The sequence below is a fragment of the Styela clava genome, chromosome 4, assembly GCF_964204865.1.
Source record: "Styela clava chromosome 4, kaStyClav1.hap1.2, whole genome shotgun sequence".
In the NCBI taxonomy this organism is placed as follows: domain Eukaryota; kingdom Metazoa; phylum Chordata; class Ascidiacea; order Stolidobranchia; family Styelidae; genus Styela; species Styela clava.
Window position 1 is genome coordinate 8006352 of NC_135253.1, and position 13978 is coordinate 8020329.

Genomic DNA, 13978 nt, shown 5'->3' on the forward strand with positions numbered 1-13978 from the left:
CTCCATTCAATTTGTTGATTTGCTTATGTATATGTGCCCGGAGTGAATGTTCAATCATTTACTTAGAATTTATTAAATTATACAATTCAGATGTAATGCCTGCCTATTTCTTAGTCGTGAGCAAGGGCGCAGCCAGAATTTCCAAAATGGGAGGGGGCGATTACGTGCTAGTTAGTACTTGTCTCACACTTACTGGCACTGCCTATAACACAAAGGGACTTGTCTTTCTTTTCGAACATAAAAAGAGCCGGCTTTTCAGCGTAGAATAATTTCTCTGTCATATAAAATATCCAAATCTATGAAATCTACGAAAATTTGGAAATTCAGTATCAATTTGAATTCAGTATTAATTTAATTGTGTTCAACGTAACTCGCGGCTGCGTCGACTCACGACAAAATAAAGGCATTTTTACTCTAAAATACCATGGCAATCCGCAAGCTTAAAAATGTGAGAAAAACTGCCAGGAAGTATTTAGTTTTGATACGTAACTTTGCGATAAAAAAAAACGTGTTAAGTCATATTACGCCTCTCGTTTAAAAAGCCGACTTTTTTAACGGATACGATGAATGCACATTTTTTGCGCAAAGTAAACAATCCATACGAAATTATTTAATTGATATGTGTTGTTTTATTAATTCAAATGTTTTCAGTCCTGCAATTGTTTCGAATAAAAAGAATTATTGCTGTGGAATACTACGACAATCTGCGGACATCAAATGCGACTATGTGAGGTAAAGTGCCCAATAATATATCGATAATATGTTTATATACCTACTTAGTTTCACAGTTTCGTGAAGGAACAAAAAGTAATTACCATCGTCTTCGTGGCACAAGACATATATATATATATATGTTGAGTAAAACATTTGATTTAGGGGGTTAAATAACAAATCGGCGATTTTAACAAAATGCAAACGCGCGTGTTATTAGCGACTTGTTCACTTCTTCCAAAATTTCAAAGTGCGGGGTCGACCTCGAACTGCCAACTTACTGTACAAATCGAAACAAAGGCATGAAGATAAAATTATTTCCACAGGGAATAGTCACGTCAGCGTCATATGCTTAGTTGCATAACGTTCTATTGAAGTTGAATTGCATAATGAAAATTTTTGAATTACATAACTGAAGAGGATTTTGCAATTTCAAATACATTAGAGTTAGACAATTGAGTCTGAAATATGTGTAATGCTTGTTTATTCCAATAAAAAATCAATTAAACGACAGCAATATAACATGTTGAATTCCAAACACGGCGCGCGGTTTAGACTAGCCGACGAGACATTAACGAGCCAAAACCCGGTGTATCATCTGCAAACCTAAAGCATTGTTGTGATGGCATTCTCAAATTTCTGATTGTTTTAATGAAATTTTCATTCTTATTCAATGAAAATTATTTATTAAACTCAAATAAAACATATATTCTGATTCACTGTAGCTAAAATCACTGCGATAGCTCCTTTTGTGATTATACTGTCGGACCGTGGTTCTCAAAGTGGGCGTCGCCACGACCAAGTGCATCGTTTCAATTTCGCTAGGGCGTCGCGACTAGGGCTGGGCATTTTCGAAACACTGGTGTTTTGAAATCGAAACGAAAATTTACTTTCGAAACGAAACACACGTTCGTCATAAACAGTAAAATATGATACCATTATTACCCATCGAATTTAATGTAAAATGACACATATTTTCCAGAATTAAATCCACAAAAAGGAAGCACTGGATGCTAATTCGAGAGGATAAAACGACAATGATAATTCCACGAAGGTTTCTGCGTAATGACAAAGCAGTGACTAAATGGCACCAGGATAATACGAATTACGTCATTGTTAGAGATAGGGCTCACAAACAGCATGGCATGGGGCCTCTCAACGTCTCAATGCGCCCCTGTCCTCATCTAATGTAATAAGTGGCCACAAGCGGCTTTATCCGATGCCTCTAATCCTTGCGATCCAGTTTGGTAATTATACCACGAAGAGCCATAACCGAATACCTGAATATTTCAAAGACATTCTAGAAAAAAAAGGTTTTTGAATCTTCCGAATTCCGAATACATTCTAAACTACAGGAACATAGGAATTGGGCTTTTATTGATTGAAATTAGTTATTCTTTTGCTCTAAGAAAATGGACTTGATAAACATTACAGTATTTATGAATTGTGGTGCATCTTGGCAAGCATAGAAAAAAGAACAACTAGGTGAAATGTTTTAAATTATACAGTAAAATCAACATTAATTCGTATTTTTGACACGGCTAATTTTCGTTATGATTTTGACTGTTTATCGTCAGCGTGACATCGACATCGTTGAGCTAAATTTGATTTAATTTCAGATTTATTGCGCGGTAACCCAGACTATCTCAGCTATGTTGAAATATTCGATAATAATTGTAAAATATTTTTAATTTGAAACTTCCTCGACGTGTTATAAGTACTTCAAGTCGGCGCTGACTTAAATCCTTTTATGTCGGCAGTAATTTATTTCGCCTCGCAAAGAGTGTCTTCGAATACGATAAAACATAAAATGAAATAATTGTAAAAATTTTCAATCAAAACGTGGACGGCGGCGCTAGGACGTTTGCGCGATATTTAATATTCTTATAAACACTAAAAGCAATAATTAAGAGTTACGATATTCGAATGAATTGGGATATTAAATTCGAATCGGACATCCCTGAATGATACCTTGACTGTTTTCACGTTGCATTTGCTTTTCACGTTGACGAAAGCTAGATTGACTTTGGATCGTTCAAGTTTCAAGCAAAAAAGATTTTTGTTGCAACTAGGGATGCGATGTTTTGGGTTCCTAGAAAACATTCTATCACTTGCCAAAATCTTTCTTCAGCAATACACTGCTGCTTTTCATCGCCATTTTGTGAATGGTATCGATATAAAAATAAATTTTAATTCTGAAAATGTAATGATTTTTTGGATTTCCTCGCATAAAGATTATCCGAGAAAAAAAGAGTTGCGCACTCTCAACCTTTTGGCGACTTCGTATTCGTGTGAAGACCATGGCCATAATACGGGCAAAATATCGATCTAGAGTAAATGTTGAAAGGGGGAAAACATGCGGCTCTCACAATTCACAACAACATGACAATCGCAAGTACACTCATCATATTAAATGCGATTTCACTGACTTCCGTTGGGTTGTGTTTGTTCGTTTAAATAGAACGCATCGCCAAAAGGTCTATTATTGAAAAGTATTAGGACGTTTTTCACGGGGAGTCGCCAACTTGATCATATTTTTGGAGGGAGTCACAATACGAAGAAGTTGGAGAACCACTGCTGTAGGATTTTATATATATTTCGATAACGTCTTGATGCTGATCTCTTCTTCACCGCACCTCAGCCACAATAGCGTACGACTGATATGGAAGATCGATTCTACCGTAAACCAATTCACAGTGATGTGTTACATTAGTGATAATTATGCTAAAGGCACAATTTAAGTTTTGACCAAATTAGTACGAACGTGTTAGATAAGTGATTTTATCGAATTAGGAGAAGTTTTTGACCAATCGGGATTTGTCAGGGTCATCACTTTTTCTTTGCTGTTTAACAATTTGTTAGAATTACTAGTATTTCCTACATGTTTTAAATATTACCCAGCAAATTGCTGGAAGACTTAAAGTCATGTTCCAACTGATGAACAAAATGGTTACTGTTGTGGAAGTTTTGAATGATATTGGTGCTGTGAACACTTCTCTTCAACACGATGTTCCAGTCGTGAAAGCAAGTCAGTAGGCTACTTCATCAATATCGAATTCGGAATACAGAAAAGCTATTTAAATAATCTTCACAAAAATTCGAAAAAATGTCAGCATCAAATAAAGCTTTAAAACCCTTCAACATAGATTTGACAAAGACATCGAGGACTTAGCGCAATATGTCAGACGAAAAAACCTCGAATTTCATGGTATTCCTCACAAAAAAGATGAAAAAAATGATCAATATAATGATCATAAAATCAATATAAAAATTGGCAAATTCTACCGGCCATCGTAAGATTTACCAACAGGAATAAAAGAACGAATTTATTGACAAAAAAGCGTATTATATCCACCATACGAAGTTTTGGAATACCAGGCATAAAATTTTGTTTACATAAATGAAAATTTAACTGATTACACGAACAATTTGCTGTTACTGTTTGTATGTCGAGAAAAGATGCATCTCTCGAATATAATATGAATTTTACTTCCTCATTGCATTGCATCTCAGGGAGCTCTATTTAAATATTTGCCGCGCTATTGAAACCCTGCACTCAGCATCAACTTTTCCGCGTGTTGCCATTTGTCTAAATATAATTAAACTGTAGGTTCGTTAAACGAGTAGTTGTTTACTAAATTGTTAGGTTATAATAGAATTTAGTCTAAACGTGTCTCACGATAAATTCTGTTACGTAAAAATTATAATCTACTCTTCCAGCTTAGATTACAAATTACCTCATGGTCAAAACCGCCGTTTTGTCGCTATGATTCAGTGAAGCGTCGCGGGATTATTTTATTCCGCTAGCCGGATCTGGCCCGCGGGCCGTAGGTTGCCGATCCCTGGACGCGAACTACCTTACGGTGGGGAGGAGTCCAACAATCCTCTCGCGTGTGACAAAAAAAGGTTTTGCGAAATTGTCCCCCTATCACCTCCTTCGGCTTTTATGCCCCCTTCTGTATCGTTTTCGCCCACCGGGGGGCGATATCGCCCACTTTGGGAATCACTGTTCTATGTTATACATCAGTCTGTATTTGTTTTCCTGTCAGGTGTTAAATTACCGGCAGAAGTGATTTAAATTTGAGTTGGGTTGCGCGAGACTAACTTCCTATCTTTTCTCTATGCCTTTATGCTAGGCAGCTAGTGGATCCGTATGCGTATACTGCAAGGATACTGTAGCTGGAATAAACATGACTATTCTATCCAATTAAAGAGTCCAGCTGCACACTAACACAAATGTATTTCTGTAACGTTTCGTCTGACCAGAGTCAGACTTCCTCAGACAGACAGTTTACAACAATCAATTTATTTGTTAATTTAATATAATCGTTCTCGATGCTGCATTTGGTCGTAAGGTATTTATTGTGTGACGTAATAATAATATTTAGGTTTGGTTACATGAGTATAGTTTACTATGGAATATGACCATTGATGACTACACAATGGATAAAAAAAACTCATAGTTACCGCTAGGCTTGCACGTAATTGACAAAAATCAATTTCGTAATTACGGCAAAATTAATTACGTAATGACCCCGTAATTGCGATATTTTTCCACGCATTTAAACCTATCATAACAACCAATTGAATCCACTTCTTTTCCGAATGGGACATTGAAGTTGGGTTTTCATATTCTTGGCAGTACTACACGCCGGCGGCAGATGTTGAATACAAATATCAAGGAGTGAATTCAAATTAATTTTATTCTGATTTTTATCTTTTGTGTTAGCTTTGGTTTTCCTTTATCACCTTCGCAAATTAACCGTCCCATTTTTATGCGATCAATTTTATTTTATCATTACCGACACTGGTATACGGATATTTATGAAAACGATAGTTTTTTAAAACCACCTTAGTACTGAATAAAAATTACGGGTTTCTAATTTATTAACCAACGACGAGCGTATTCTCTCGTTTGATTATACTTGCGATTTCCTCGCGACGAAGACTTGTTTTTGCAGCGTCTTCTGCATTATCCGACATTACTGCCTTGTTAGCATTTCATAATAATAATTATTGATGTCGACTTATTGACGATATTCCGATTACCATGCTTCATTTTACATTTAATCATTTCGCGGACTGAATGTTTATAACATTATTTGCGATAAATTTGGATCAAATATTATTTATTTGCGTATAATTGAAATACCGAACTTATATGATATGCCTTCTCCGAAAATACAAAGTTTTATCGCAAAACAGTGCATTTTGTGACATTTATTTTACACTCACGACATTTATTTGCTAACTCAAGTCGGCGATCCTATCGGCCAAGATTGACGCAAATTTGGTCGAGTGCCGGTGGTATTCAAGTCGACGATAAATCAAAATAAGTTGCCGCATTTGGTAAGGCAGTTAATCATATATGGCCGAAATATTGAGAGGAATTGTGAAAAACATCATGAGCAAGGTCAAGTTCGGACTGATATATAACGATAAAACCGTTAACAGAACATCAAGATTTTGTAATAGAAAATGGATCTCGCACAGAATAAACACATTGGCTCATATTTGATAGCAGTTAAATTTTTTAGCGGTCCGCGAGGAATCCATCGTTTTGTTGTTTCTCTGCCGTCTCAACAACCGCTTTACCGATGCCGAGAAGACGAAGTTGCGTTGGTTCATTACGCAATCTCTCTTTTGTCGTCATATAGCTATTTGATAAGCGCGACATTAATTATCACGCGAGGTATTGGCGCGAGTGATCAATCGCTCTTTTCGCTTAATTGGTTCCAATTCGTCGCGAAAGCTCTTCGTTAAATTTCACAAGATCGTCGTGTTGAAAGGTTATGGATATTTTCCTGCTTATACCCCAAGTCTGAAATAAAACAGCCAAAAACAGTATGATATTCCATGTTCATATATCAAGTGTTGATATTAACAATAAAGAATGGTTAAGCATTGCTAATCCACACTTGGTGGGGAATTCCCACTATTTAAACGCGTGACTATAAAATAGAAACGGAACATATATACCATAAGTAACGGAAAACTGGAACAAGTAAATAATAAATAAAAGTAAAATGGATACAAATGTTTGATAGACCATGTTTGATAGATTGATCTCCTGCGTTCATTAGTCATTTCACCCGAAGAAGTTGAAACCGGGCGTGTTAGCGTCCATCGGTCGTAACACAATTCTTCCCCCCATCTACGGTTATTATGTACATTGGCCATGGCCATTCTAGATAAGATGCGAGAGAAGTTGAAACCAGGTGTGTTGGCGTCAATCGGTCTAAACGCAATTCTATCCCTTATCTAAGGTTAAGTTGCGGGAGAAGTTAAAACCAGGTGTGTTGGCGTCAAACGGCCCTACTCAGTTCTTCCCCCTTAACTACTTTGATAATTTACATTGGCCATGCCAGATAAGTTGATAATAGGTTAGTAAATAGCAACGCGTCATGCCTTCCTTCACCTACGTAACAAGAGAGAGAAGAGGGAGAAAAACGGATGCGAATACCGGAACTCTAACTTCTTCTATTTGTTGAGCTTTCATTTTTCGCAATCGACGAAATTGACTGCTTTGAAGAAAGCTCGTTTCAATGCAATAATTACGATTTTACGTAATTCGTAACTTCCCTTCCGTAACTCCAAATAATTACGTAATTCCGTAAATTACGTGCAAGCCTAGTTACCGCCGCAGACGTCGCACGCTTGAGTGGCCTTCTGTAAAATCGTATTCTGGAGCGCTCAAACAATGGACCTTTCCCCGAGCATCGACTTTCTTGTTTACCTCGTGACATTGGCCAATCAGCAAGATGCAAAAAGTGACGTAACAATGCTCACTTTTCGCATCCGCTCAGACACTTTTTTCACTCAGACAGATCTTCAGGCGTGGTCGTAAACGTTACCTCGTTTTCGCGTTTTTGAAGTCTATTCGTTAGTTTTCAGTTTTGTTTCGGAGATTTAAATATAAATCAGATAATTCAATGATCACTCTTCTTCTTTGGAGTTTTAACTTAATTGCAGTAATGAAAAATTAGTGTAGAAATAGCTGTGATAGACTGTGCTAAAAATTTTTAACGGTACTTTTAAAAAACAGATTGTTGTATGCGATGAATCATAATTATGGTTTGAAACACATACCCCATTTTACAGGCGCCAGCTCGCTAAACCACTTTTAAAATAAGCCCCGAACATTTTGCAATGGTAAAGGTATAGGAAGAATTTATCGGGGGAAGGTCCATGCTCTTCTTATGGCGGGGCCGCGTAGAATTAAAGTCTCAAATCTTCTAAAATTGAGTATTATAACCGCGTATTTTGCGGTAAATATATCCCTATTTGCGTATTTATACACATTATTAGAATAAAATGTAAACAATGTATTCTGTAAGTTTATAATTGGTAACAAATGCCAGCATAGGTATGGCATCACACATTGAAATCATTGCGTTATTTGCAATTCGCGGCACGATTCTGATTACTATCAGCTTTACAAATCTACAAATATTGCATTCCGGGGTCAGTAATACTGTTCGCTTAAAATTGGGACCTTAATTTACAAACTGTGATACAAAAAAATAAAAAAGCCGCATAAAATCAATTTGTGTTGTGAATGCACTCCTTTTATAGTTGTCTTTGACATCGTCGCCGATGTGAAATCAAATTTCTGTCCAAAAATTAAAACCAAACTACGATATCCGCCGTTGCATGAGAATTAATATTTACTAGTGAATAAAAAGTGCTTTAATATAGAATATCATCATTAATTGGGATGTCAAGCCGCCGGAAGGATCGCGGTGACAAAATGATTTACTGCGGCCTTGGATTATGACAAAATTATGAAATAAATATGTTGCGAAGTTTTCAGTCTTCATGTAAACTCCGAAAAGTTATCATTAATTGGGATGTCAAGCCGCCGGAAGGATCGCGGTGACAAAATGATTTACTGCGGCCTTGGATTATGACACAAAATTATGAAATAAATATGTTGCGAAGTTTTCAGTCTTCATGTAAACTCCGAAAAGTAAAATTTTCACGGCGATCGTTTTGGCGGCCGACATCCCAATTAAGGTTGTTTGAAATGACAATACTCATTATTCGTTGTTGCGTTCGTTGAAAATATTCGAATAATTCGACAAAAAAAAACTATTTGCCCACCACTAATTACGGCGCATGTTAATTATCATTGAACGGCAATTAAAAATCAACTTGTTCAACATTAAAATTCAAGTAATAGCTTCACATTTAATGTATTTGATCGGCGCTGCATGCGAGCGTGTTTTTTTACTTATAAACGATTTTTAGACTTCTCTCCAAAATTACTTTTCACGATTTCTTATGTTCTATTTTCAAATGCGGGTACTGCTGACTACGGATTAATGGTCGATATTTGAAATAGGACTTGCAAAACATTCACCATAAACCGCCAGGCAAAGAGAGGCGGGCTACACGTAACTGTGGAATTTCGCTGTGAACGACGCATTCTTTCAGTTTAACACCTTACGTCGTCGTGAATTGTACTTTGGGTGCTCTGTTTTAATTTCACCAAAAATTTTGGCTGCGCCATGTTATTATTTGTCACCCATGTCATCAAATTAATATTTTGATCGGACGACGAGATTGCGCTCCATATTGCAATCACCAATTCCTTCACCAGCTCTGGACATACGCTATGCTGTAGGCGTTTGAGGGATAACCTTGTTAGATATTTGATAGACAAAGGGGGGGGGGGGGGGCAGTCAGCCTTCGCAAGACGGTTGTAACTGCTGTATTTGATCTTTAAAATGGTGAAGACCAATGCGAATACGATCTTTCAGAAACTGAATTGTTGAATTATGTTGGTTTGGAACCCACTGCCCAGGTGCGCTTCCATACTTGCAAAGTCGATTCCTACCACTTTTAAAAAACAAGGTATGGAACTACAAAAATAACATCAGTCGCGGCTGGACGAACAACCTCTTAATCATGCAATTAAAAGAACAACGGAATGGCAGCAGAGGAAACTGTCTGATCTAATAAAAATACTGGGTTAATTGGTTTGCTCATCCTATACTGATGTCCAAAAAGCATTCGTTGGAACTGGTCCATATGATTTGCAATCCAAATTTAAAAGCGCCTTGTCTCTGGAGCCCATAACTGGTCAGAAATGTCTTCTAACCAAAGAAAACAGCATACTGAGCCCTTCCTCAAAGCCCAAATAAATACATCTGAAAAAGACAGTAAATCGACCAATGAACAACTTATTATAAAATTACCACCCCTAAATGTGGGTAAAAAGAAGGGTTAAGGAAAACGAATGAAAGCCGAAAAATCTTGCAGTCATTCATCAAAAAAGTTATCATTGGATACTTGATTTTATGAAATGAATATGACGTTTTTGTAGCAACCTATCTAAAAGAACTAGAATATTATCACTGTATATTACTATCTGCAGTAGTCCGTATATTGAAAAAGTTTTTCACCATGATGATTTTTTTTGACGTTTTTTGTGTTTCATGGTATCCTGGCATTTTTAACATGTTTTTTCACTATTCGAGTTCTTTGCTTGATATTCATCATGTTTTCTTCGATTTTCGTCATTTTTTCTGTAAATTTGGAGCAATAAGAGAATAATTCAGGTAGTTTGTAGACTAATATGATATGTAAAAGTTAATAATGTCCCGAGCAGATATTGAAATTATCTATCAAACCAAAAAATTATTGCCCCATTTAACATGAATACTTCCATATTGTTTTATGATGTTTTATCATTGTATTGCATTTTTCTTTCCGATTTTATATGTACCTGCAATACCTTATATTTTTTCTGCCAAGATGTTTGTTATTTCATTGCAAGCATCAATTGCTTTTACAATTTTATACCAATTTCTTTTTATTTCTATGTAAAGTTTCCCTATTTTTTTCACCTTCAAGTCATTCGTACTTAATGATACTAGCCTAATTGAAAAAATACTACAATCACAATTTTTTTAATCATTGTAATCATATATTTTTGGCGCATTCACTACAAGAAACATAAAGTCATGTTTTTGATGGAATTAGTCTGCTTTACAAATGCGTCTTTCTAACAAAAATAAACGAATTGTTTCAATTGAGCATTGACTGATTGAGCATATACTATATGTAAAGATAGTATTATTTATTACGTAATTTGTCTACAAAAATCTCATTCTTTGGGGACACGTTTTCCAAACTAGAAAAAAAATCATCTTTGGCGAGTAACTTTGTTCTTTTGAGGAGGAATCGGCTTTGTATTAGCTGTAGCATTACTGATTTCACAAAGTTCGTTATGCCTACTATAATACAATGCACACATTCAATTAGAAAATACTGGAACTGTACAAAATCGTTTTTTCAACTTGGACACTAGACAAATAGTTAAGGATTAAATTAATATAGTAGTTTTTATGCACAATGTCGTTCAGAGGTTTTGTCCACATATATCACATTCGCCAGATATTTTGTCCATTAGCATCTCGTTTCCCTGATGAAACAACAGCTCATTCGCAAAGTGTTTTCTCTTCATACATTTCGTCCAGGGGTTTTGTCCACATATATCTCATTCGCCAGATATTTGCCCACATGAATGTCGTTTATCATGCATCAGATTAACCAGATATTTTGTCCAGGTGTTTTGTCTACATGTATCTCATTCGCCGAATATTTTGTCCACATGAATCCCGTTCATCATACATTTCCTTCACCAGATATTTTGTCTATATATATATATTTCGTTTCCACCATAAAACATTCGCCGTGACTATTCGCTCGTTAAAAAACGACTTTTTCAGTGAGACTCTATTGGAGCGTATAATATTCAATCCATGTTAATTAAATTAATTGTGTCTAACGTAACTCGTGGTGGAGACTTTCAAATACATTGCTACTCTAAAAAGCAGATGTAATATGTCGACATAAACACATGAGATAAACTGTCTAATTATATTTAGTTTTGATAGGTATGTTTGCAATCTTGCCAAATCGTTATCGCCGTTAGGAATCCGTATATTTGCCATTTTGCGAACTAGAGAAATCTGTACTTGTAACACAGATCCGCTCAATCGCAATGCTGCCACTCAGAATATTTTTAAGATATGACCGTTATAATCTCACGACGTAAAATCTATTTTAGTACAATGAAACTCGATTGGATTAATTAATTTATCATCACAATTAACTCACCATCACATTCCGTTAAGTGGGACAAGAGGTACAAGTAGTACACGTGGTGCAAGTGGCACACGTGGGGAAAGTGGTACACGTAGGAAAAGTGGAACACGTGGTGCAAGTGGGACATGTGGTGTAAGTGGTACATTTTTGAGACACCGTTACTTAATTAGATAAAACGCAGTCCTTCCCTTTTTACTAAGTCCCATTTATCCGAAACAGGCTTATCGTAAAAACTAATACATTTCCACATTGGGTGATTCAAAGAGCAACATATACACTTCTGTTTATTGAGATGGAATTTTGGCTCATTCTTCAAGTTGGAAAAATGATTTATATTCGAGTTAGTTTGTGTGGAAAATACTCTCTGTGGTTTCCTGGTCTTCGAGAAAACAAATTAGCTCTTGAAATGTAGTGAAATAAGCAGTGGCGGCGCGTCAATAGGGCCAACCGGGGCAATCCCCGGTTGTTTTTTTGGTGTAATAAAAAATATTCGAAAAATACCTCAATATCGGTTGCACAGACTGTCTACACTAGCCATATTCTCCCGACATGGTTCATTTTTCGCTCGCAAAGCCTTCGCCGAACGTCGACGGGGCGACGCCGATTTTGCCCCGGTTGCTCATTGTATATCGTATTCTCTCTTTTATCTTCCACTCGCCGCGTTTGTCCCGTTTGTTTTCTGTTTCTTTTACTAAATCATCGGGGCCGATCGGGGCTAGCCCCGAAATTCTGACGACACAATGCCGACGTTTCTTACAACAACGTGTTGACATATTCACGCATTCCTTCTCGTTCGTTGGTTGCTTGAAGAGTTGATAGTTTCCTCGCCTTCGTTTTTGTCGCTTGTTTCGCTATTTGAATCAGTTAGAGACCTTTAGTCCATTTGCTTTCGATTTTCCACATTCCTTTTGAGCTCCTCACTTCTTTCCGGCTTCGCATTTCTTAGCCTTAGACCTCATAATGAATAAGGTTGATGCACTACTTCGCACTCCGTTTTCGCAGCTGCCGCTGGAACAAAAATTAGAGGTACAACGTCTTGGGCCTTATCAACCACAAAATTGTTCACTGGAACAATCCCATGACGGAGGAAAGCGTCGGCGTACATTCTGCGCAGAAACTTGGTATAAAAAACACGAATGGTTGTGTTATAGCGAGGACAAAAATGCACTTTTTTGTTTTTATTGCCTACTTTTTGCTACCGCCCGTGACTCACGTTGGTGTAAATTTGGTTTTAGAGATCTTAAACATCTTTCCGAGCGTGCCAGGGATCATCAATCTTCTATGGAGCATCTGGACAATGCAGTAAAATACCGAACATTCGGAAATGTTAATATTGCAGCACAGTTGGATGAAGGACGCGCGGTTTCTATTCGTCGGCACAACCAAAACGTCGAGAAAAACCGCCATGTTCTCGGTCGATTGATAGATGTTTTGAAGTTCATTGGTTGTCACGAGCTGTCCCTCCGTGGGCACGATGAACGGGCTGGCTCTTCTAATCGAGGGGTATTTTTGGATATGGTGGAATACACCGCATCCCTAGATACAGTATTGAGAGATCATCTTGATGCCGCAACTGTTTCGAAAGGGACATCTAAGGATATCCAAAATGATTTGCTCGACTCAATGTATAAAATTTATTTACAACATTTGGCTCTGGAAATTGAGAATTGCCAGTTCCTTTCGATTCAGTCTGACGAGACAACTGACATCACGTGCGTTTCCCAACTGGCTGTGATTTTTCGGTTTGTGAAAGACGGTAAAGATGATTTTCCTCATGCGCATTTTTTACATTGTTATGCACACCAATTTAACCTCGTTATTAAAAATATGTGTCTTGATACCCCTCTCGTCCGTATATTTTTTGCAAATGTTTCGGGGTTTTCTTCATTTTTTTCCGTTTCGCCGAAGCGCTCTGACCTCCTTCGCCAGATATGTAGCCGCCGTCTCCCAGCTTGTGCACCAACACGTTGGAACTTCCAATCACGCGTGGTGCAGGGCGTGTCCGAAATTAGGTCTGAGCTCATTGAGTGTTTCAATGGCATTCAGAGCTCTCCGGTTTGGGACGAACGCTCTGTGAGGGAGGCGGCAGGTCTAAAACGTCTGCTAGAAGATGGTGAGTTTTCATTTTTTCTCCACAATATTCTATCACGTG